Below are 26,010 nucleotides of genomic sequence, written 5' to 3'. Positions count from 1 at the left end.
GGAGTGGAGGTGTGTTTTGGTGTTACAACGGTATTATAATGAGTAAAGTTCACTAGAGTACAGCATTTTGTCAAAAACATGACAGGTCGTTGGCTCAGGGTAGCAAATGTGCAACCTATTGGTCTCAGTGTGCACAAGAACGCTCGAGTTCCCATCTTGTCACAGAGCCTAGCTGTAGTGTCTCTGCTCTGCTCTACACTCTGTGCTGTTCCTTAGAGTCAGCACACCACGTTCCCCCAGTGCGATAGCACGGTTGGAGGCCTGGGGAATGTTCAGGTAGTGCAGCTACACTCCACCCTGAAGCTTCTTTTTTTCTTTAAAATGTGAATATCAGTTTAATTTCCAAGTCCCCTTAGGCAATTATTCCACAGTTGGGGGTAAATGTTCTCTGCTCACTCATGGAAATAAAAGATTAGATAATACATACGGAAATGACTTAAAGTGTGGTACTAAGAAGTTGGGAACAACAAAGAGTGTAAAAGAGAAGTGTGTTCTTACTTTTTAAATTGTAGCAGTAGCAAAAGAACTTAAACCTAAAGTAGGTTAGGAAGTACTTATGGGGGAAGTTTGCAACTGCACAGAACCAGCTGAAAAATTATCAAGAAAAAATTCCACAGGGAGATATTTTTTATTTAAAATTTATGAAAATCAAAATATTAATTCTGAAAGATTTTAATTTTAAAAAGATTAGGAAACATTCTAATTTTTCCCTTGCATATTTTCAATTTGAAATTGCATATAAAGAATAAAAGTATCAACAATGAATCAAGAATTGAGACTTTTGAAACATTTTTTTCCTAGTTACCGTTTCCCATTTTTTCTCTTTGATTCCAGTTCAGGATTGTTGTCCTCAAAACTGAAAATTATTTCTGGACAGATTCACAAAAAGCTGTTAAGATTTTAAAAGGAAATTTAGCTATTAACAACTATCTGCAATTGCCATGTAAAAGCTATGAATTAATTTTCAGTAAATTCTGAAGTTTTTTAAAAGAAATATAGAGAGAACCAGAGTTCTTGAACCCATAAAACATCCTTAAAACAGATCTTAAAACATTAAATTTGGGTTAAAAGCCTCAATATTTTTTATATTGCAAGTTACCACATGCCATCTCAGAAATACCTTTTATATTGAGATATCAGCTATATATGGCAAACAGTTCAAAAATGAAAATACTATTTACATGCTTACAAGTCCAATGTTGAACTTTTCAGTATGAATGAATTTTTGAGTTTTCTCAATGAAGTGTCATAAGAACCGCACTATTTTCCTGGGAAAACACAACAACCAAGCAAACAAAAAACAACCACCCACACTGAACAACACTTACCTAATGTTTTTCAGTTGTGACAAAAAACGGATGTTGGTATTTCTAAATCAGCTCCAGGAAAAGTTCTTATTTTTAGGTCAGGCTGCCTCACATCATGATTTTAGTTAGTTTTGATAAATAGATAAATAAAAGAAATAATAAGAGACTCACTAATATCCTAATGACCTCCAAATTTGATTCCAAATTATTATATTATTATTACCTTATGATATGCTTTACTTGCAAGACTCCCTCATGATTTGTATAACAAATCACACAAAATTATTATTATTATAATATTAAAATACCATCATATTGCACAAATGATAAAGTATTTTAGAATAATGCAAACATAGCTTCAAAGAGTTCTGATCTTTTTCCTGCAAGCACAACAGTTCAAGTAAGTGACATTAAGGGAAAACAAACAAATTGGTGGTTTGGCTGTTATAATTCCACAGAGCTTAAATGCCTGAATACAGATATGCAATTGTACAAATAACAAAATTAAAATGACACAAAAAGCAAAAAGCAATAAAAACCAACCAAACAAACACTTTTTTAATGAGAAAAATCAGAAAGATTTATTACCGAGGCCTGCTCTGTAGAAATCACACAATAAATAATCATTTTGGAGACAAAGTGTGTTCTCTAAAGCATATTACTTTGTCTGAATTTTGCTTTATTATTGCATATTATTTATGAATTTAGTCAATGAACTCTGAATTCATTACAATATGTACAAGTTTAGTGAAGATTAGGAGTCCCTTGACTAAGACTGTACATAATCTGTATTTCATATGTGCATAAAAATACTTTGCTTGTGGTGCCCTAAGTATTTTCTTTGCAGTTGATGTCTCTGTGAAAGATGCCTATCTTGGTTTCCTCTAAAAAGCAGGATAATAGCAAGTTGCTCAGTTTCCTCAAAAAATAAAAGTCATTAACTCAAGACAACAAAACACACTCTTTAAAAACATACACTTTCTGGGATTCTGGGTGATTTTATGTCAAATTTCAGTCCAACCATTTATTTAGGAAGTCTCCTCTGCACTCACTTGGATCACTCTAGCAGCCTGGTTTGCCAGTCCAAACAGAACACGGAGGACAGGAATAGCATCACTCATTGTGACAATCCAGGATGTTTCCTTCTCAATAAAAGTCTCAATATACCACAGTTTTTATTAATCCCAATGGTTTTTGAACAAAACCACTTGTATATGCATAACCTGCAATTTATACAACTTGCACAGTAACATGAAGAAGAAGGAAAAAAAAAACTGGTATGACACAAAGACTGTTGAAAGTACCAGTTCTCAAAAGCAACCATGCAAAAACATATGCAAACTGCTGTAAAAAGTTCAATGAAATGTGCTTAAGCAATATACTTATTTATACTTACATACTTCATATATACTTCAGAACACATAAGCTTATACATAATAGCACCTTGCTTCTGAAAGCTGATGAATCACATCCATAGCCAGACTTAGTTTACTGAGACATTACCTTATTTTCTTGTATGCTCTTGTATGCTCTTACTAAATGTAAGCTAATGGAACATCAAGTATAGAAACTCAGACAGAGGCTCATCAAGTCATATCTCCTATTTCTATTTCTTTAGAAATTCTCAGTAAGGTATAAAATAGAATTAGTATAGTAGGCTACCTCATACAGAGAGAGATGTAGCACTTTTAAACCTATTTAAAATGCAACACCATTTGCGGGGTAATAAAATACACAACTTCAGTTTACAAACATCTTGAAGCATGTTTCTGGCCTGGAAAATTTAATTTTATTAATAGCACAGTACAGAGATGAATACTAACAGTTTTCAGTGATTTAAGAGAAAATGGTCAGGATGGTTAAGCATTGTTAAGCATAACTCAGCCTGAGTGTCCCATGCCTTGCTGTGGTCTTTCCTTCTGTTGTGGTTTAATCCAGCCAGCAGCTAAGCACCACTCACCCTCCCCCCTCCCTCTCTGGGATGGGGGAGAGAAACAGGAAAATGGAGCCTGTGGGTTGAGATAAAGACAGTTTATTAAGACAGGAAATAATAATAATAATAGTGATAATAGTACTACTACTAATAATGTGTATGAAACGAGTGATGCAAAATGCAATTGCTTACCACCCGCTGACCGATGCCCAGCCTATCCTCGAGCAGCCGGCCCCCCCACCCCGGCTAGCCACCCCTATATATTGTTTAGCATGACGCCATATAGTATGGAATACCCCTTTGGCCAGTTTGGGTCAGCTGTCCTGATCTGCCCCCTCCCAGCTCCTGCTACACCCTTAGCCTGCCTGCTGGCAGGACAGAGTGAGAAGCTGAAAAGTCCTTGGCTTAGTGTAAGCACTGCTCTGCAACAATTAAAACATGAGCATGTTATCAACACTCTTCTCATCCTAACCCAAAACATGGGACTCTACCAGCTACTAGGAGGAAAATTATTCTAGCTGAAACCAGGACACCTTCTCATTTGTCAACCTAAACAAAAACAAACAAACAAACAAACCTCCATAAACAAGGACAGGCTGCACTTACACCTGAGCCAACATGTCCTGAGCCTTCAGTCCTTCAGACTAAAGATTAACACAGAGCAAACTTAAACAACAGAACAAGGTGACGTCTGTCAACTCATCTATAATTGCTTTGCTTTCATATGAAAAAAAGTCGTGATAACATTTTTTTGTCACTGACATCAGCATATATGGCTGAGTAACTCTAGTGTCTATATTCTAGTACGATTTTTATAACAGAGTGCTCTGTATTTCACAGCAAGATTACATCTCAAATTTAAACTATTCTGGTAAATATAGTCAACAAAAATATGTATATTTTTCTTTTTTGAAATAATTTTAATACCAACTGATGTAAAAAATACGTCTTCATTTGGTCTGAAAGAAAACTTGAAATTGAACAAGAAAAAAAGCATGTTTAACTTCCTTTTGCTTTTCAAAGACAGCAAGTAAGTCAGAAAAAATATTATTTAAATAAACTAAGTATCTGATAATCTGGTGTATTGGAAAATCTGGAAGGCCTCAAGTACACTTGCAGCACATAAACTCTTGTGAGCTAGCCTAGCAGGCTTTTTGCTGCCTAAATTCACATCCCCTTTGGGAAATGTCTGCAACTGACATATCTTCCTTGCATTGCACACCAGGGAAAGTTTAGGTAGAAGTGAAGAATGCCCAACCATTTCAGTTTTCTTTGCAGATGTGGAATAAAAAGGTACATTTTAGCCTTTTCTCTGAGCTTTACAGTGCAACTGGTTTAGGATTCTCTGTACTAACAATTTCCTTCCTTGAAAAAAAGTTAGTGTTGGCAGACAAGTAGAAATAACTTGTTATTAAAAATAAATCGTGCTTTTGTCTGATTTTTCCTCAGAAGGACCTATTTTTTTGGCTGAATATCACATACAAAAGTAGTCCAATTAAAATATATATATATATATCCTGCTATGTCTTATGAGGATTGCAGTTTGATTAGTTTTGCTCTAACACATCTCTTCTGGTCACATTCTCTGACATTGTTCTATTTTCCAAAGGGTGCTTTTATATTTTCTCCTGGAAAGAAGGTCATGGTGAATCATCAGAATGGTACATTAACGGAAGCATTGTCCAGGTTGAGAAGCTAGCTCCAAAAAAAAAACAAGTACATAAAGGCAATTAAATTACAATTCCCTTGGAAGCCTATGCAATTCAAAATGCATTTATTCTGACATACCATTTTGAGGACATTTCTTCTTCTCAATACCAACATAAAGACGTTTTCTGAAGAGAACAATTATTACTCCTTCAAGATTATCATTATATTAAAACCAAAATTTTTCTACTGAAATGCTATTCCCACTTTTGAAGGGGATTTTTTTACTGGTGTAATAAGGGATGTACCGAAGTTGGCTAGCAAAATGAAGAAAATGAAACTATACAGAATTAAGATTTAACTGAACACATGACAAAGAGATCAGATAACAAAAATAAATAAATAAATAAAATCTCATACCACTAGCAAACCAAACAACAAAAGGATTTGGAACATGATTTGCAAATAGTGTAATCAACCAATCTATCTATCTATGTTTGAAGCATTTTATGCAATTATTGAAAACCAAATTATCTAAACAGCATAATGCATTTACTATTGCTAGACCAGATGTCAGAATATGCAACTATGACTTAGCATGATAAGCACTGAATGACTAGTGACAAATATTTCATACAACTCTTTTATTAACTATATATGACTATAGACTGATAGCATGTTCTGCATTTCAATAGAAGATGCAAATTGTTTTTTTTTTGAGTAAGTGAATTTCTACCTCCACTAGAAAGACAACAATGCTTATGTACTTTTAATTGTCCAAAATTGAAAAAATGAATATAGGATTCATTTTAAAACATGCTTTACATCAGCTTCAGAAATTCAAGTTCTCCTATAAAGACTGCATGTATAGTTTTTCATCTGGCAGTTAAACATAAATATCTGCTTTGATTTATTTTTCCTATTTTATAACATACAAATGCACATAAGAAATATCTTTAAGGAAAAAAAAAAAAGGCTACCTGACACTGTATGTTATGAATTTAGCAGCTGCCTGCTGAATTTGTAAACCTCTTCATTCAAAAATGATATTTTCTGGGATCATTAAGAATGAAAGATGCATGGTTCTGCTGTAAAATTCACCTTCTGTAAAGAATAGATGCACAGAGAAAAAATCTCTTAATAACTGGAATCATTGGTGTCTGTTTTCCTTATGTTTTCTTTACAGTTCTCTCTCTCTTAACAGCTATATTTTAAACAAAGGTTTGATTTTTTTTTTCCTAATCATTTCACTTTAAAGTCATAGAAGAATGGAAAGGATATAAATTTCCCTTTAGATCTGAGATATAACAGATTTTTTTTTTTTTTAATTTAATTGAATAGTTTTGCTGCCAAAAGAGTAGCTTTTTATGAAGTGGCCCACAGTGAAATTGGATGATTTTTCTTTTTACACCTTCCAAATGATTCTCTAATCCTGTTCATTGGCAGTGATTTCCTATAGGTCTCTAATATTCATTTCAAAATGCAGTTGGCGCTGAGCCCTTTTTAAAAATGCACATTATAAGTACATAAAGAATTGGAAGTACATACAGAATTACAACCTTCTGAAAATACAGTGATTCACAGTGATAATTTCCTAAAAGTGATTCATAATATGTAAAGTCATGACAAAGGTTAGGATGAGTTAGACCTCTGGCTTTCTGTTCTCATAGGCTAGCTAAACCATCACTGGTCATTTAAGTTCCCAAGTACCTCAAACTGTATTGCATATTTAATACAATTTTCCTGAGGACAAATGCCCACTCTTGTGGGTTTAACTTTAGAAATCTGTGAAAATGTTTCATATTATAGGAAGAGATTTGGACCATTTATTTTAAAGAAAATACTTCTCACAAGTGAATTAATTCCATCAAATTCAGAAGTAAATTAATTCCATCAGTGGGGAGGAAAAAATAAAGTTCTACAGAAATTGCCAAGTTCTTCCACTGAATAGCAATACCATCCCATTAATTAATTTTCCATCAGATTTTATTTTACAGTTTTAAAAGAAAACATATAATATTGTACTGATAAAAGACTTTCAGTAAAATTATTTTTTTCCTGTAAGAGAGGTATAAGTAACTGAAGATTAGATTTCAAAGTCAGTAGGTTACTAATTATTTTTTTTACTCTGAGGATCTCACTAATGATAACTAAATGAATATAAATATTTTTTGTAACTCTCAATTCATACTGCATTTTAAAATTATATTGATCCAGTAATGTAATGATTTTATGGAAAATATAAATACTTTTCTACTGTAGTCAAAAGTTAGGAATTTCATGCCATCTGTTTTTTTCATCCTTCTTTGTTTACCTGAAACAAAACAAAACAACAACAAAAAAGGGACAGTTAATAATCTCCTTTCTGTGTTTGAGTGTTTTTCAAACATATCATATATCTGTTTTTTTTTTTTTTTCCTCCAAAGATTCAGAGAGGTTAGAATCTTAACACCAAAAAAAAAAAAAAAAAAAAGTGAAAATGGGAGATGTGACTTTCACTTATAATGTTGAACATGTCCAAGGGGAAAAAATAATGAAAAGGATTGCTAGGAAAAAAAAAAGAAATACACAGAACTTCCTATTCTAAAAACACGTTTGTAAATTAAATAAAACCTATGACAGAAGAAACAGACAACACTAATGAGTGTTACAACCTTAAACTGTGATTTTTTTATGGCTAAAATAACTAAGGAAAAATATTTTTGCATTGTCTGTTGAAAGACAGACTGAAGTCATTGTAATACTCAGTTTCTTAAGGGGAAAAAAAAAAAAAAGTAGTTATGACAATGAGTATACTTCACCAGAAAATGCTATATGAAAAATCTGATTTAATATTCAATAATGCCATCCAGTTTTTTCATTAAACCTATAAAAACTGCTCCAAGTAACGCGTTTTTTAAAAGGCTTCAATATGCACTTGTAATAGAGTTAAATGCAAATAATATTTAGTAACAAAGGATTTACAAACCACTTAGGAGATAAAGTTGTGAGTCTCAAATGAAATGATCCTGAAAAGGATTTAGAGACCAAGCGGAATGCAAAGTCTGAATGCTGCTATAAGTGATCATAATAAAGAGCATTCTTTTTACTAATGGTATTAAAGAAGAATAACTCAATCTTTGGAAGAATATGAAAGAGAATACCAAATAGAAATGGGGATTAGTTCTTCATATCCTGTAAGATACATCACTGCTGGAATCACTTTCTAGTTCAGTAGTCACATAAAAAAAAAAAAAAAATCAAGGTTTCATCCTACCTATCTGAAACTTTTAGAAGCGTACTACAATCAGCTTCTACAAGAAATGGACATACAGCTTATTCTTTCTCAATGTATTCCTGCTTCTTTATTTTTTTTAAAATAGGTGTTTTTTTGAGGCTTGAAAATTAAGAGTGGATGTTCTCACAGTAATTTTGAGGCATAATTTAAACACCTGAATCAGAAGTTATAGTAAACTAAAGCTCCATTTAGAAACAAGAATTCCCAATAATCTCTTTAGGCCTCCTTGAAAGTAAAGCAATTCACATTCCAATTCAGGAAGCATCACAAACAATATCTGTATTAGTAAATAGGGCAGTATTTAAGAGCATTCCCAGGCACTGGCATTTTCTACAAGATTTTTTTTTTTAACAAAACTGAACTGATACAATTTTGTCCTGTGTCAATGGTCAGCCTTTCAGATAATTCCTGAACATAGTTGGAAATTAGCAGATTGTTAGAGGAAGTTCTTAAATATTAATAGCAATTAACGATAATTGTTGCTATACAGTTGTTCAGAATTGTCCTCCAGTAGTATCACAACAGGCATCACATCAGTACACACTTCTGTCCCTTTGACATGCCACACACGTTCCAGTATCATGTTACAAAAAGCTAACTCTAGGAAGCTACAGAACTTGCCTTCGTTCCGTTGACACACCAAACATGCCCAAGTCAGAGTGTTTTTGACAGGTGTCTTCAGAAGAGGGTATCTGTCATTGCTGTCTGAGAGAAATGGGGTAAGAAACAAAGTAGATCCAGATTTGTCTGGATCTCCCTTACACCATGTGCCTGACTTATCCCATGATTTGGAGATATGTGCGGGGGAAGAAGGTAGTTATATTTTGCAACTCAGATAAGTGATAAAATTCAAAATGGAATAACTGAGAGGGAAGTATACATCATCATTTCAGTGTACTGAAGCACAACTGCAGCTGCATGTCAGCCGACAGATCTTCAGATGCCATTGAACCCACTGGTCCTTAGGTACTTAAGGAACTTAAGGTATATAATATATATAATATATAATACTAAAGATATTCTTACACCTGCCTCCCACCCACTCTGCTGCTGCAACAGTAGCCTTTCTCCAAGGCCTGCTGGTCAGTCACTAGGCACTCCTCTCTCACCCACATGCTGCCATCAGCACCACTCTGTCATAATCACCAGGATTTGGTAAGCTCTGTGGTTCAGAACAATTTTCTAGGAAAGCCTCTTTTCCTTATGGGAGTGAGCAACTCACCCCGTATCACAGTGCTCCAACTTTTTACTTAGCCTTTGTCAAGGAAATAGTAAAGGTTGTTGACTTATGGGACAGAGGCCCTGTAAATGTTTGAATATCCTAGATATATTTCTGCTACAGAGGTGGTGGTGTATAGGAAGGAAGGAGGTCAGAATAACCAAGATATTGTGGAGAAGAATGGGTTTGACTGTGGAGAAATGGCAAACAAAACATTAATACAGGACAGAAGGCATTTTCTGACAGTGCTTCTTTTTTGTTTAAATTACAGAGATAAAGAAAGGAGACCACAGAGTGACAACAGAAGGCACAGAGACCTGTAAGTAACTTAAGAGATCCAACTGAGAGACACATTACTAAAAAGAGAGGAAAGGCTATAATCTGTGTCTGCATCCTCATAGCTGCAAGGACAGCCTGATAAACAGCAGTGGAAGGACTAGTTCTGCTCTGACACTACATTTTGAAACTGCTCACCAGTGGCCTTCCACAGGTAATTGAAGGCACTGCAGGAAATCACACACCAAGACTGCCCCTTGAGAAGGAGTGACATGATTCTTGACATCAGTGTGATCAGCTGAAGCAAGTATGATGCTTCCGGTTGTGGCCAAAGTCATGTTTGTAACTGGGAAATGGCATCTTTCATAGGACATTCTACTCACCTGCAAACTGACACCTTCAGGCAGGAAAAGAATTTTCCTTCGGATTACTCACAAAGGGCAGACAAACCGACATACTCAGAGTATTGTTCGTCGGTGTTCTGTGCCTATGGGTGTTCTGTGCCTATGGCGGTTCATAGAAGGGAACAAGAGGACTAGAGGCCTAAGAAATACCACTGACACTAATCATGTGTCAATGGCCTTGCTATCATTTCTCTATCTATCACCATTGTCCTACTGTTGTGGCCTTGAAGACCAGAAGCCAGCTGCACACTGTATAGTGACAGCCAGAGATAGCAAAGCGCAGGAGCACAATGGCTATTCTCCCTTCTCCACAAAAAAGGGTTCACTGAAGTGGTGTCTAGGGAGATGGGCTTTCTTGCATCGGACCTTAAGCACCAGCTCCCACGGGACGCCACTTTTATCACGTAACGTCATCCCATCAGAAACATACTCTTTACCTAAAGGTGCTGAACCTCAAGCATCTGGAGGTTCTGGTGGACTCAGAAATCCAGGAAACTGGACTGGACCTCACATTGCCTGATAAATGTCACAGCATGGACATGAGCAGAAACGGCAGGAACCCCAGAAGCCTAAAAATCCTGAAATGGAGAGAGGGAGAACAAATGTGAGAGGCATGGTGGCAATCTCTAGTAAGCAATGAGTGCCACCGCCTGAAGCCTTGTGGAGCTGAACCTGTTTTTTAAATCAGCTGCAGCCATGATGACATGCCCTGCACAGTGCAGATGAAAGAGGAACACTGTGTGTCTGCAGTAACAGAACGACATAGCTGTGAGGATGCAAAAGCTTGAATGATGTTTTCTGTGCTAAGGCTGGGGCCAATAGCTTGCAGTTGGGACATATTCAATTTATTCTGGGCAACAGCAAACACAGTAGCACAGACTAGACTGAGTTCAGTAGCCCTCAGCATCAAAAAATGATCTCGGGTGCATTTACATTCTTCTTATAGAAGTCATCTACTTTCCCTCACTACAATTACTAAGTTAGTGCTCTTGTATTAGGTTTTATCATGGAAATCAAGTACCCTCACATAAAATTCATAAAGATTCAAGTAAGGTGATTACAAGATTCTTTCTGTCATAATATTCATTTTTTTCCTATTTTAAACACAGGCAAACATAGACAATTTTTAATCAGAAATGCAAATACAAATTTTGCAGCCATAACTGACTGAAGAGTTGTTTCAACTTCCAATACATGTTTATCACTGTGCAATGCAAATGACATTACACACACTAAGATCAGTACTCAACCCAGTCTAGCCAAATTTGAATATGTTTTTCCCTTAATCTTTTGCAATGCATGAACACAGGTTGACTTGAATTTTAATCTGTGATTTTGGAACTTGTTTGTGCTGCTAAGAAATGTGCAAATAAATGCCAGTTTCTTGCTGAAATACTTTATCAGCAACAATAAATAAAGCAATGCTTCAAGCATTATTTTAAGTTATTATTTGAATGCATATGATATTGATTCACTTCTTTTCTTTTTTTTTTTTTCCTGATTTATAGTGGCATAAATGCTATATAAAATATAAAGCTTTATTTAGGGTTTGAAGACCAGCACCTATTTAAGTTAATGGGAATGTCTCTCTTGACTTAATTAATACCTAATTAGGCAAAAAAAGTAATTGCAGAGGTCAAGTTCTCCATCGTATGTCCATGTAAATTAAAGTGGTTCACTATTTCCACAGCAGTATTAAGAATATGCATCATCTTTTCGAACCTGAATGATTCTATGATTCTGTGATCATTTACATGGAAAGGAAGCCAAGATCATGCATTGTTCACCATTCTGTCACACATACAGAAGTCTATCTCAGCATCAGAATAACATGCAGCTATAAAAGCCTGTGTATACATCACTTCAAAGATCTGTCCAAGACAGTAAATTCAGAGTTTTTCAATACACTTTGTGAAGAAATTGAAAATTGTAACCCTAGTCACTTTTCAGCTCAACTTATTTGACAGAAATGTCCCAAACTCCAAATTAATTATGGCCTCAAACAAATAAACAATTTTATCAATAATGTTTTTTATAAGGGATAGAAAGACTTTGATATGGATACAGTAAGAAAATTGAAGTTCTTTTCAACATTAGCAAAGTAGTAAGAATCTGTCTTAAAAATATTATGGTTTTGATTAAAAATATTAGTTCTTTGTAGGTTGCTCTTTCTTAGCCCCTTTCAGTTATAAAGTTATTTCACATTTGCTATAGCGAATTGACTGAGAAAGCATTTCTACAGAAAATTCTAAGGATCAACAAGTGCTTGACAACAAGCAACCTGAATAAGCACAGGTTGTTAATGTAAATGAAAGCATCTGTTTAATGCTTCTATGCTAACTCTCCAGATCAGCAGGAGAGTTGTGTGACCTGCTTCCAGCCACTGACCTTAAATAGAACAGTTGAATCCAGGGAAAGAAATACCAAGGTCCTTGAAATGCAGTATTATGTTCAGATGTACTTACTCTCCTTTCATAACACTGGAGTGTGCAATAACTCATACCCTCTAAGTATTGAGAAAGGGGGGAACTTCTGATGGTCAGTCACAAATGTGCTACATAACCACATACGTCTTTCCTCTACTATTTCAGGGTCTCGTTTAAGTTTGTTGTTCTGTTTAATTTCTACTTCAATTTTTTTCATGTTTGGAAAAATCACTTTTATACAACGTGCCTTTATGTCCATTCATCATTTTAAAACCTGCTACGGTATTAGGAAAATAGTTCTATACATGATGATGAATTTGTCATTAGTTTTACCTAGCAACTTCCTCTCATTTTAATGTGAAGTAGAAGTTAACCTCTGGCTTGTAAAAGTCAAAAGCAAGTAAGGAATTCATTGTCTATGTCCTGGAGTTAGTACAGAAGCCAAAGACTAAATTACCCTAAAACTCTTACTAAGCAATTAGGTAAGACCTTTTCACTTAGACAATTTTCTTTCAGTCTAGATTTTTTTTCCTTTCTGATTTAAATTAACTATTAACTATTTTAGTTAATTTAAAATGACTTGTTTGTATTTACATATTCTCAGCTTTAGAGGCTGTTTATTTATTTATTTGCTTTTTATGTTTTTCTTTTTTTTTTCTTAAACTATTATGATAAGAAATCAAATGAAACCTATATAAAGTTTAATCAAAATATGAGCCATGTAATAAACTAATTTCAAAGGTTACAAAAAATGGCATTAAGGTATTTTATTTATTTTTTATAATCTCATCAGAATCAAATCTAATTTGGATTAATTCCACTTTAAGTGAGCAAAAGGTCATTAAAGGAACTCTGTTAATTTTCATTGATCTTAGACCACTTACCCAGATACTTTTTAGAAGAGACATTTTCGCAATAAACAATATTACTTAGCTTATTTTACAGTGTATTTTACAGTGTTTCTTTCTTTAAAATCAGAATTTTATCTTTAAATGAACTGAATTTATAGACAAGTAGATGTAATATTGTCAGTTGGTTATGAGAAAAATGATAATTTCTGTATGTACACATTCTCAAAGTTAAGGCTTTATAGCCAACCTTAAATCTCGATTTTAAAATATTATTGGCCATTTAATACCAGCACATAAAACAAACTCTTTTTGTAAACAGATAAGTTCTAATTCATGTAAACTCCAAATTCTTAACAATGACAAAGAAAAGTCCTGACTGGATACAGCAAATGATTAAAGAATAAAGATTTGAGGACTATTACATGTAAAACAAGGCACGTATGAATAAAAAAATTGAATGACTTCTACAAACATTTTGAGAATGATTTTGAGAAACAAACTTAAGAAATTATTACAAAATGATTGACATTTTAGCATTTCTGAAATAAAGCCCAGTGTCTTATTTTTGAGTATTGTGGCAAGTCCTGCAATACAGAAAATGACTCATCCTTCTGAACTCTCTATCAAGTACTAAGACTTTTTGAGGTCAGCAGGGTGATCAACATAGACAATAAGTTTGGCACTAAAGATTTTTGCTGTCTAATCTACTTCATAATCAAGGTAAGTGATTATCTTAATTAACACTCACATGTTAATTAGCTGTGAACACTCACTTCATTCTTTTTCTACCCAATTGGCACCACCGTTGCACAAACTTAGTCCATCCCAACCCCAGGACTTCACCTTTGTTTTGTTGAGCTTCATGATGCTCCTGTCAACCCATTTCTCCCGCCTCTCAAAATCCCTCCAAACAGAAGTCCTCCCCGCAGTGTGGCATCATCCACAGACTTGCTGAGGGTGCATTCTTTCCCATCATCCAGGTCATTAAATAAGCCATAGAACAGTACTGCCAGTGTTAATATCTGAGAGACACCACTTGTCACAAACTGCCAGTGGGACCTTTCATCCTGATGGTTCAGCCACTTTTCACCCACCTTACTGTACACTTACACAGTATTTCCAATTTGGCTATAAGAATAGTGTGAGAGGCCTTGCTAAAGATCCTACCAAAGTCAAGAAACATCATCTGCTCTCTCCTTGTCCACCAAGGTATTTGTTTCATCAGGAAGGCAACTGAGTTGGGCAGACACAATTTGCCTTTGATAAATCCAGCTGTCTGTTCTCAATCATCTTCTTGTCCTTCATGTGCCTGTCATCCACTTTACCTGACATTTTTCAAGAAAATATTTCTGTTTACCAAGTATGATAGAACCAACAGTTTCCTTTTTTAGCTTTAGCAAAATGTAAAGCATAGGATTTACTATGTTAGCATTATAATTTTATCCATTCTGTAGCCTGTTTTGTCCATTCTTCTTGGATGTTGTCACACAGTAGGAAACTTGGCCTCCAGGAAAAGTGTTTTGTTCATGACTTTACAAAAGCCAAGCTTTCTGCCCTAGGGCTTTAGTCTTAATGGATTTATTTTGCATTAGTATACTGTGAATTATTTATTATGTCTGCTAATAATTGTCAAAATAATTGCATCCCAAGTAGCTATGGGACATAGTGAGCATACTATTAAAATTGAGGTAATTGATGCAAATGGGTGGTCTAAATGTAACCTCAAGTGTAAATTTACCTAATTAGTAGAAAGCTAACACCAGGACTTTGTCCTCATGGCAGTCTGCTCCCAAACATGGTACTGTTATCTGCCACTTCTAGGGTTCTATGGAGTGTTCTAGGGAAATGTCAAGCAGCTACATCTGTTACAGATGTTTTTACAAATGCCAACTTTTGGTTATCAAAATAAGAAAAAATAGTGAAAATATGGTGTATCCTTAAATGAAGAGTAACTAATAACTGTCAAAATTTTGTGAATGCAAAGGGAAATAATAAAATGAAGAAATACTTATGAACTTGTGAAAATACCTACTACAGAAGGTTTCTGGCAGAATGATACTTTCTTTTAAAAGTATTTTTTTTTAAAAGTATTTTTCTTTTTCTTTTAAAATTTCTTCTTCTCCCTTATTTCCTTTCATATTGAGAGTTTTTGTTAATACATTAATGAGAAGATTAATGGTACCAACTAAAAAGGCAGCTAGTTTAAGGGGATGTTGGCAGTAAAAGCAGATCTTTTAAGAATTTGCAGTATACTGAATAAATTTGAACCTGATAATCTCTTCTGTATCCTATTTTATTACCTCATCTATCAGTTGCATTCTCATCTTCTACCCACCTGTTATTTCTATTCTTGTTACTGGATCTTCCCTTTCCACACACAAGCTGAGGTCACAATATATCGCTTCCCTGATTTTTCTCCAATAATCAGAAAGGCCTGAACTGATTTCCTCCTGATGCTCTTTTCTTCTGTCACATGCTAGGATGTTTTCACCCACAGCTATGAGAAAGCAGAGGAAAACTTTCTGGGATTTAAAAATAATTTCAGCAAGTCTGGCAGCAGCAACTAGTAATTTAAGGAGCAGTTAAAGATGCACTCTCTAATAAAGGTTTGTTTTTTTGACAATTTATGTCGGAAAACTAGAGAAAAAAGAATTGTGTTCCCTATTTACAAGGGATTTGCTCTCAAAAATAATAAAAAGACCTGGAATAGGACATAAAAAAAGTGTCAAAGCAGAGTAAAAAAGATGAAAGAGTAAATGACTGATCTCAGTCCACTAAAGGCAAAGTCTTTTGTGAGACACAGTAAACTATCAAAGAAGTTAGAAGCTGAGGTATTTATCAGTATGGTCAGGTTAAAGACAGATAGGGACAAGAAAGAACAAACCGCTCCGTACTTAGAAGTGTGATTTCTTCCATGAGGTGCTTTCCCCAACAGATATTTCGATTTTACCAATCTGCATTTGCCTTACTGCAATATAATAGACATTAGGAAAGCACCTGTTATTTTGGTATATCCTTATTTACATTGTTATTTATTTATTTCAAAATAAATAAATAAATAAGATCCTCTGCAAACTGTAGTCTGATCACACTGTAAAACATACAAATAAAGGTAGAAGAAAGAGAAAGATTAATTCCTTTTTTCATGAGGAACAAGAAATTATTTTCAAAAACAATAAATGATTTTCAAAGATGTCTCAGGAGTTTGCGGCATAATATTTAAGTGCAGCATGAAGTAAAATACATTGAGTACTTTAAATGATAAAGGACAATTTCTTAAAGTAATTCAATACATTGCTAGCTTTTCCAGGTTATATAGTGTTTCCTTTTGAAACTGTTACAAGAAAATCAAAGCAAAATGTTGATTTTTTTTTTTCATGTTGGTCTCTCATTTTTCAAAAAAAAATTTCCTCAAAAAAAAAAAAAAGGAAAGGGGAAAAGGGAGGGGGAAAGGGAAAACTAAACAAAACAAGTAAAGGTATTCCATACCGTCATATGGTATGGAATATCCCTTTGGTTGGTTTAGGTCAGCTGCCCTGGTGATGTTTCTTTTCTCGCATTTTTTGCCCACCCCCTAGGAGGGTTAGAGAGAGTCCTGATGCTGTGCCAGCACTGCTCAGCAGCAGACACAACACTGGTGTGATACCATTGCTGTTTTAGCTACAAGTGCAGAGCACAGCACTGTATGGGCTGCTGCAGGGAAAGTTAACATCCCAGCCTGACCCAGTACACATGTAAGGCCAGGACCTGCTGCAGTGTTAAATGAACTGTTCTAAACCTGGTGTAGCTTGTTATACAAAATCTTTAAACCTAGTTTTTCAGGTCATTCAGTCATACTTAGAAAAAGTATTTATCCAGTAACACATTGTGCCTTACATGGCATGTAAACTGCTTGTACTTCCCATGCCCCTTTGGGATCTCAAACATGAAGCAGAAGCAGCAGCAGCTCTGGAGCAGGACAGCAAGCACCAGGTTAGCGCACTCCGCCTCCCGACCACAGGGGAAAAGATACTGCTGCCTATAATGAACTACTGTTTTTAAACCCTGCACCGCTGAATTTCTCATGAGAAGTTTATAAAGCCATTTTGATTCTCTTGTCTCAGAAGAAGAAATTGGCTCTTTGGCATTTTTTTTCAGCTCTATAACCTCTGATATACAGCTTCCTGTAGCTAAATGAATTAGCATAGTTCACAGAGCTCCCCTACATTGCTACCAGTCCCTTGGAACTTACTATTCGCACCCTGCCAGACTTCTTTCCCTAGTAAAAATGAAACTAGCTCAGAAACCCATTCAACCACTCACTTTATTTCATTATATTTTAATTAATTCTTTTGAAAACTCCTATGAGAAAAGGATCTGAACTTTCTCAGCATTGAGTTTAAAACTAAAATTAAGGCAATGAATCAGGCTGTAGGAACTTGGAAGATAATATTCTAAAATGTATTTGCCAGGCAGCACAACAGAACTGGAAACTGTGCACATTTATTCTGAACACTGAAATATAGTGATTTTATTTTATTTTTTCCCAAAAAATATAGCTTGTTTCTGCTTAGGATGAGCTTTGTCCCATTTTGTACTGCAAGTAGAAAATGCCACTACTCTTCAATGTTACTATAAAAAACTTTACCAAAATTACTCTTCCATAAAGAAAATACTAAGGCACTACATTTAGGATTGAAACAATTTTCTATATATATAGTGAATGCATTTGGTTAATGAGAAAGAACATAATTTGTCTGTTATTTTGCCATGTAATATAGAAAAGTGTCAAAAGAATAAAGTGTCATTGTGACCAGATTATTTCTTCAAGTTGATAACTTCCTACTGATTTCTAACAGACAGATTATGGTAATTCTAACATTATCATGACTCATTTTAGCGTTTCAGTGATCTGAATCACTATAGCTTATTACCTTAGGCACTTGTGACCAAATATGTGATCTGTTCCAGTTTTTAATGGACAATATATTTTGGGGAATTTTATCCTATTCTGATACCGGGTACTCCAGCATACACCAAAAGCATGGCAGAGGGATTTCAGCATAATCTGCATATTCAATACTCTGATAACAAAGAAGGTAGGAATATTTGTCTTTTGGTGAACTCCAAGTTGGGTCTTATACTGAAATGCAAAATACCCAGGCATAAAGCCACCCTGCTCAAAATGACCGAGACTGCAGTGCAAACAGCAGCTCTGAGAATGTTGAACCTGACAGCTTTGTGGAAACTTCAGTGTTCAGTCTGCTTGACAGAAAAGGACATTTCAAACCAAAATCAAAATCTGGCTTGCCACATATTTCCAAAATGTTTGTGGGAGAACCAAACAATAGGTCTCTTCTTTGTTCTTTCAAAATTGGAGAAAGAATGTTGTATTTAAAGACTCATGTCTTAGAATTATTAGATTACGCTGTACTCATTTGAGCCTCTTGTGTGTGCCCCAGAGGGAGAGGCAGAAGAACTTAACTCTGACAATTGAGACTAAGTGCCAAAACTAAACAAATAATTGGGTACAGGTCTGGGCAACTCCTGTAGGACAAACTGAGTGTGAAGGGACTTAAAACATACTGATTAATTAGAAGGACGAATAAAGAAAGTAAGTTTAGATATTAGAAGTTCACTGTTGTCGAAGATTAGTAGGAGGAAAGTCAGGAAAACACACATACTTTTTTGATTGATGCTATGTTGCTTTATCTGTTTTCCTCTGTATTTATGTTCTGACAGATAAGTATTCTGTTTTGAAGAGGATCTCCCAAGTCACCACAATTTTAACAGGTCAGATACAGCAAATGGGAAATCTATAAAGGCAGCCAAACAGCTTGGGACCTGAAGATGTGATAAGCTTACTAAAGAGCACTATTGTCATTTGGAGACATAACAGAAAAAGAGGGATAAATTGTGGAATATCATCCAGAGATACAGAGGCAGACACAGGGTCTGACACAAGGAAAAATTAAAGTGAGAAAAGGACCTATAGCTGCTAAACTATTTAATTGGAATCTTAAAGTTGTCTCAAGTCCTTTGTATACATTTTACTATTTTTGCTGTTAAGAAGATACTATTTTGTTTTTCAGAAAGAGAACCAAAGATTATTATTCTTACTGTTTTATTATTCTGTATTTTCCATATAATTTCTATAGCTATTTTTCACTGTTTACTATTGTTGTTCATTCTTACTCACTTTAATATTTAAAGAGGAACAAAATTAAAGTATTTCAAGATTCAAATAATAAAAATAACAATAACAACACCAAATGAAAAATAAATTATTAATTTCCAATTTCTTTAGAGTAGTCATTTATTTAGAAAGATATAAATTAGAAGTATACCTCATTTAGATAAGCTAATTCCAAGAGGCTGTCAATATTAGATGCAGTACTTGAGTAAGCATCAATAATTGGGATGTAGCTATGTACTGAACCTTATTTTTAAGGTTTTTGTTTTGCTTTGTTTTTAATAACAATTAGTGATAAGTTAAAGGAAAGTAGAATTTGGCAAACCTTGTTGCTTATATATATACTTATGACTTAAACACCTCAGAAATGTAAAAGTGCTAATCTAATAGAAACTGAACCTCACTGTCACAACTGAGAGAATTAAACAGTAGGTTAGACTTCTTATCTACATGGCAGTTTTGAGAAAAAGTTGAAAGAGCAGGTACCTCAGAAAATTGTAGAAATTTGCAGTACATTTGGCAGACTCCATCAGTCAGTTTGAGAAACAGTACTCACCAACACAGCCCTGAGGACTGGGTTGGGGCGGAGGGGAAGAGTAGACTCTTAAAAGCCAAGACACTGCTACCAAGTTGGTGCTTGTCTTCCAAGGAGAAGGAAGTCTAGAAAGATCAAAGCGTGCTTCATTATTTACCCACTTTCTGTTCACATTTTTGCCAAGCTAACTGTCTGCTGGCAGCATACTAACTTCCCAATGCTTATCAGTCACATGGAGGTCAGCGACCACTGGAGGCACATCCTGGCCTCTGTGCCAATCACCCTAGCAAAAATTAGCCAAGATCAGAGGATGCCTTTCACAAACAATGGAGTCATAACATACATAGAAATTGGGAAATGCCTTTTATGGAGAGATGTCATTTAAAAAAGTAATCACATAAAATGTCATATTTGATTGACAGAGCTTCACTTTTTCACCTGTCAGAGCTCTGTCAGCAAAATAATTTCTGGAAATCTATTCAGATAGCAACCACTAGTGTCAAAAATTTCTGGATCTCAGCTGCATGAGAAACTGTCATACCAAGACACCTATATTTCCTTACCACGAAAACAGTGAAAGAAAGCAACGAAATTGTTTGCTCATTGTGAAAAACATGTATGGGAAATTATGAAATCTCTCCCTGGTGATATAGCTATATGGATTTTGGTAGAGTAAAATATGTACTAAGCATATTTATTTCGTTTAGCGTGCATTACTTCTCAGCCTAACTAGAACACAAAAACTGTATCAAGGTCACAATAAAAATTTCACTCTAATTTGTGCGTCACTATAACTTGTATGCTGGGTACAGGTGCCCAGGTGGTGTCAGGGGTCTGGGGTCTGCTGTGTGAGGCGATGCCGGGGCTGCCCAGTGCTGGCCCCAGCCACCCCAACGGCCCCACCACAGGGCACGGCCGAGCCCCGCAGCCAAGATGGCGGCACCTCACCTTGGGGGCAGCCTGGGGAAGGGAGGGCAAACACCGCATGGCAGGGGGCGGTGAGGGGAATGGTGTGAGGAGCAGCCCTGCACAGACAGCAAGGGGAGAGCAGGAGAAGGAGAAAGAGGTGCTCCAGGCACTGGAGCAGAGGTTCCCCTACAGCCTGTGGAGATCAGGGAGGAGCGGGCAACCACACTGCAGCCCATGGAGGATCCTACACTGATGCAGGGGCATATATCCTTAAGGAAACAGCAGGCCATGGAGAGGATCCACACTAGAATGGGTTTATCCAGAAGGACTGCACCCCATAGGAAGTACCCATGCTGGAGCAGGGGAACAGTGTGATGAGGAGAAAGGAGCGGCAGAGGGGAGCTTTAATGGACTGACTGCAACCCCAACTCTCCATGCCACTGCACTGCTCGGGGTTGACAGTGAGGAAGTAGAGGAGTTGGGTAGTCACCCACTACACCTTGTAATCAGCAGACAGTTTTACTTCTGCTGTCTCTTGCAGCTGCTCCCCATACTAGTACTGCCTCCAACTACCATTCTTTTCTTCATGACTTTTACCCCTTCTAAAGACTCATAAGAACACTACCTTCTTCCCTTTCCAGTCCATTTTGAAAGTACCTTCAATAATATAGTTAAATAACTGTGCCTAATAGTAAACAGGTACTAATAAAAAAATACTGTAACAATAATTAAAAAAAATGCATACATACTTTTATTCATTTAGTTGACTTCTGTTAAATGCAATCAGTGTAGAAGAATCTGATCCCATACAGGCAATAAAAGTGAGACAGATTACGTAAGTGTTTTGACTTTTAGGGAAAAAGACTCATTTTACCTTGTTGAGAAGTTGAATCACCTACTGTTTTAAATGGATCCCTTAAAAGTCCAGTGATTTTTCAATTCTTTGCACAGTGTGCAAATATTCAGTATAAATCTTAGAGATCACATTTAATACCTATTTTGTTCATCAGAAATTGGCAAAGAAAAAAAAAGTCTCCGTTAATCTGATTACAATGTGAATGAAAAATACATTTCTATTTTAAAATGAGATTAAGATATTTAATATCATCAGCATACAGGAATCTGAAATCTTTGAACTGGAGGCTCAAAACACGTCCTTCAGGTTTCTTTCTATGCCCTGAAATAATTAATGTTTGATTGATTTATTATCTTGGTATCTAAAATGCAAAGTATTAAACCCCCTACATAAGCTTCATATTTCTAGTACTTCTTTGAAAGCTCATGTTATTTTTTCCACTATAGCTAGATAATTCTGTGAAAGACTTTAAAACAAAACCAAACCAGTTTTTGAATACTTGTGTAGATATTGAAGAAGCAAGCAGCTCAGCTACATTTCAAAAGAGCCTTAAACCTACAGGAGCTATGGGACTTGGCAGCTTTACTCTGAGCAGGTGTTTAGCTTCTCTTGGGGTATCATCAGTGATACATCAAGCCACACCCAAAGCCAAATCTCAAATCCTCCAAGACAAATGACATCCAAACCAGTCTTTTATCAATAAATATCAACAAAAGATTAGACTGGATACAGATTTCACATACACAGCAATCTCCCTTTTCATTCCTTCTCCCCAATACTTCATAGTCTGCTTTGATATGTTTTTTTTCATCACACCACAGTGTGCTAAAAGCTACTAAAATATATTTAATAAATATAGAATTTGTTGGGAACTAGGATTTTGTTAAGGACAGCTTCTATCTTTTAAATATAAATAAGAAATTGTTAATCTTTTACAAAAGATGGCCTGTAAAATATAAGCACATTTTATTCTATTTTATAGAAAATTACTTGGATTTCTACCCAATTCATACAAGTTTCTTCTCTATTTCCTCCTCTGCTCCATGTTCTGATGAATATTTTGCTAGAGAACCCTAATTATCTCAGAAAAGTGAAATTCTTTATCAACAACTACATATAGCAGTTATCAATATGGATAAAAGGTCTCTAGCAAACAAATATTCACAGAATTAAGAAATACAGTCTATTAAAAGCAGTCAAATTTCAAGAAGAGAAAAGAATAATATTAAGAATACTACTGTGGGTCTAAATCTCAAATTTGAAGCTCTGTTGGAATGTTATTGAAGGAAGTACTGCCAGTACCTTTGTTCAAAAGATGGATTAATCTGAGAAAAACAGAAGGGAAGGAAGCTGAAACAGACTTAATCAGTAGCATCTGAGTTTTCTTGGGAAGTCTCTTATTTAAATACTAACCAGACCATATGGCTTCAAGATCTTACCAGAGAGGTTTCAGGCTAAATTTAACATAATGCAGGAAACAAGCTGGCTAGCATTTTAGTCAGATTGCATTATAAATCTAAATATAACACCTAAAAGCCTTAAGGGATGCCTGTAGGCAATTCTTGTGTATCTTTATCTCTTTGATGCCTATTTATTCCACTTGAATACATTCACCACCACCACCACCACCCTTCCCAACCCCCCCCCCCCCCCCCCCCCCCAAAAAAAAAGCGAAAAAAAAAGTTTTGAGAATTCAGATCTAGGTTACTTCCTATTGGCTTAATCTGACATTCATATTACATAAAAATGATGATGGATTTGGGTTTCTATGCCTAAATATTAACTTCAAGTGATGTCAGGTAAAAATACAATAACCAGATAATGCAACTGTTGATGCCAAAGAGGTGACGAAGTTTAATACTCTGATGTATTTGTCTTTGTACAGGATAAATTAGCCTAACAGACTTAAAAGGCTTACAACTCTGTGAATATCAGGTATTTTCAGAGATTAGAGACTCTGAACTGTACTGAATCAAAGTATATTTTAGTGCCAATTGCAGGGTCAAATTCTGCTCTTAACTTGAATTACTGACTGAAACAAGAAGAAGCATAAAAGCTGTGTTTGGTCTTTCCATGACACTCCGTTTCTTCCAAAATATTTCCTTTGTAATTAAGCAAACTATAAAGTAGTACCTTCCACATAAGTCATCAAACATTAAATTTAGGACTACTTTACATTAATGAGTTACTAATGGCTGTCTCTCTCCATGGACATACTGTAAGGTTTAAGCCGATATTCCTTATTTTCCATGTATGTCACATTTAAACTCATAACCATACAACTTAAATTGTGAAACTCACCCACACAACTCACAATTTTCTAATGTTCACACCACTTTTATTAGTCTGACAGTACTGTGCTGAGTTTAGATAATCTGATTGGAAGCAACAGCTTCTGAGGTCTTTATGACCAACCTAATAGACCTTTTGCCTTTGCATACTATTCTTCCTTCTATATGTTATATCATTGCTCTTAAATCTGCTCTATTTATTAAAAAATAAAATAAAATAAAAATCCTTTCTCCTGATACTAATTGATATACTTGCTTATGACAATGAGTTTAAGCATCCCACTGCAATTTTGCTTAACTTTCACATTAAAGTTGAACTTAAGTTGAGCTGCTGTTTTCACAGTATAGTTAGCTATTTCAGTTCTCCATAACCTATGCTGACATTCTTCCAGAAAGAATCCTATTGTCACAAGGTTCTCTTTCTCTAAAAAGTCTTTTTCATCATAGCTTCCTGTGTTTTTTAAGTCAATTCTGAATACCTAGATGATGACATAAGTTCCTAGGAGACATACAGCTTCTGAAAATCCATTTTTTGAACCAGAATGCAGTTCTGAAAGTATGTGAACTTTCTTAGCCTCGCTGACATAAGCAGGGGTAAGCACTTGTGGTTTGCAAGAGCAGGAGTGGAAGTCATCTAAGTATTTTCTTCCTTTTTTTTTTTTTTTTTTTTCCTCCTGTAGTTTCAAAGTGCAGAAACATCAAAGGGACCAGCTGCCAAAAGGTCATTCAAGGGCAATTAAAAAATGAAGTAGTGCAATTGACCACAAGCTATGAAACATCAGCTTTCCACATCTAATGGTACTGTTTCTATGTTATCAAAAGGGGAGACAGAAATGGAATGAAAACTGATGCAATAGAAAATAAAAATAAAAATAAATAAAGGTCTATGATACGTGGATAATTAATAGGCTTCTGTAATATATTTGTATTTAAGTACAAAGTCAGAAAAGGTTAACTTAGGGAGCTATAAAACATTACAACTTCTGAGGTAAAGGCCAGGAAACTATAACGCAGGGTTAATGGAAAATCAAATGCAAAATCAATTTTTTTTTTGAGATCTTTGTTTAAAAATATATATTAGATCGTGTAACAACTTGTAAGGTAGAATATAAGATATACCTAAATGACAGTAAGACTTATCCAACTAGGAATCTCAAAAGACAATAAAGTTCATAAACTCCATTATCAAAACCATGCCATATAGTCAAAAGGAGAAATTACATTTCATAAGGATAATCTGTATTAGGATTTTGTTATTACAAACTTGACAAATGACTGTATGTGGTAATAATTTTATTAAGTTTTGCAAGCTTATTGTGTGAAAACATAAAGGCCCAGAAAGCCAAAACAGATAATTACAATTTTTATTCAAATTTGAGAAGTTACTTCATTTTTAGTATCATCATTCTGATACCGAACAAGATGAACAGCTGTACTGGGCTTACATGGCAATGTTTTGGCAGCTGGGAGCCAACACAGGTGGTCTCTGTGAGCTGCCCCATGTCAGATCAGAGCCAGCTCCAGCTGGCTCTGAAAGGGACCTGCTGCAGGCCAAGCCGAGCCACTGAGTCACGCTGGGTGGGCCTCTGGGAGAGCAGATTGAAGGAAGGAAAAAACTGCTGAGACACAGCAGTTGAGAGAGAAGTGAGAACTAGCCCTGCAGCCCTCAAGGTCAGTGAAGAAGGAGGGCAGGAGGTGCTCTAGGTATGGAGCAGCAGTTCCCCTGAGGCCTGTGGAGAGGCCCCTGGTGGAGCAGGCTGTCCTCCTGCAGCCTGTGGGTCCCACATGGAGCAGATCTCCACGCTGCAGCCCGTGGAGGAGCCCCCGGTGGAGCAGGTGGATGTGGCCTGGAGGAGCCTGCAGCCCATGGAGAGCCCCTGCAGGAGCAGGCCCCAGGCCGGAGCTGC

At 35.7% G+C, this 26,010-nt stretch overlaps 2 long non-coding RNA genes across 2 annotated transcripts in view; both read right to left on the bottom strand.

Annotated features, from left to right (window-relative positions):
* Positions 1–1,909: 1,909 nt before the first annotated feature.
* Positions 1,910–26,010, bottom strand: part of LOC136786437 (uncharacterized) — a 32,716-nt gene continuing 8,615 nt past the window's right edge. The window contains exons 2-3 of the long non-coding RNA XR_010825080.1: positions 7,137–7,201; positions 1,910–3,316 (exon numbers count right to left, since the gene is read on the bottom strand). This is a non-coding gene — a long non-coding RNA (uncharacterized lncRNA). The remainder of the gene's footprint in view (positions 3,317–7,136; positions 7,202–26,010) is intronic.
* LOC106036999 (uncharacterized) lies at positions 12,594–21,531 on the bottom strand. The gene is made up of 3 exons (XR_007169446.2): positions 19,999–21,531; positions 15,676–15,837; positions 12,594–14,665 (listed from the first exon to the last, which is right to left on the bottom strand). It is a non-coding gene; the product is annotated as an uncharacterized lncRNA (long non-coding RNA).

Source organism: Anser cygnoides, chromosome 1 (genome assembly GCF_040182565.1).
Source record: "Anser cygnoides isolate HZ-2024a breed goose chromosome 1, Taihu_goose_T2T_genome, whole genome shotgun sequence".
In the NCBI taxonomy this organism is placed as follows: Eukaryota; Metazoa; Chordata; class Aves; order Anseriformes; family Anatidae; genus Anser; species Anser cygnoides.
Note: the sequence above shows the minus strand (reverse complement) of the source record. Positions and strands in the feature narration are given on the sequence as shown.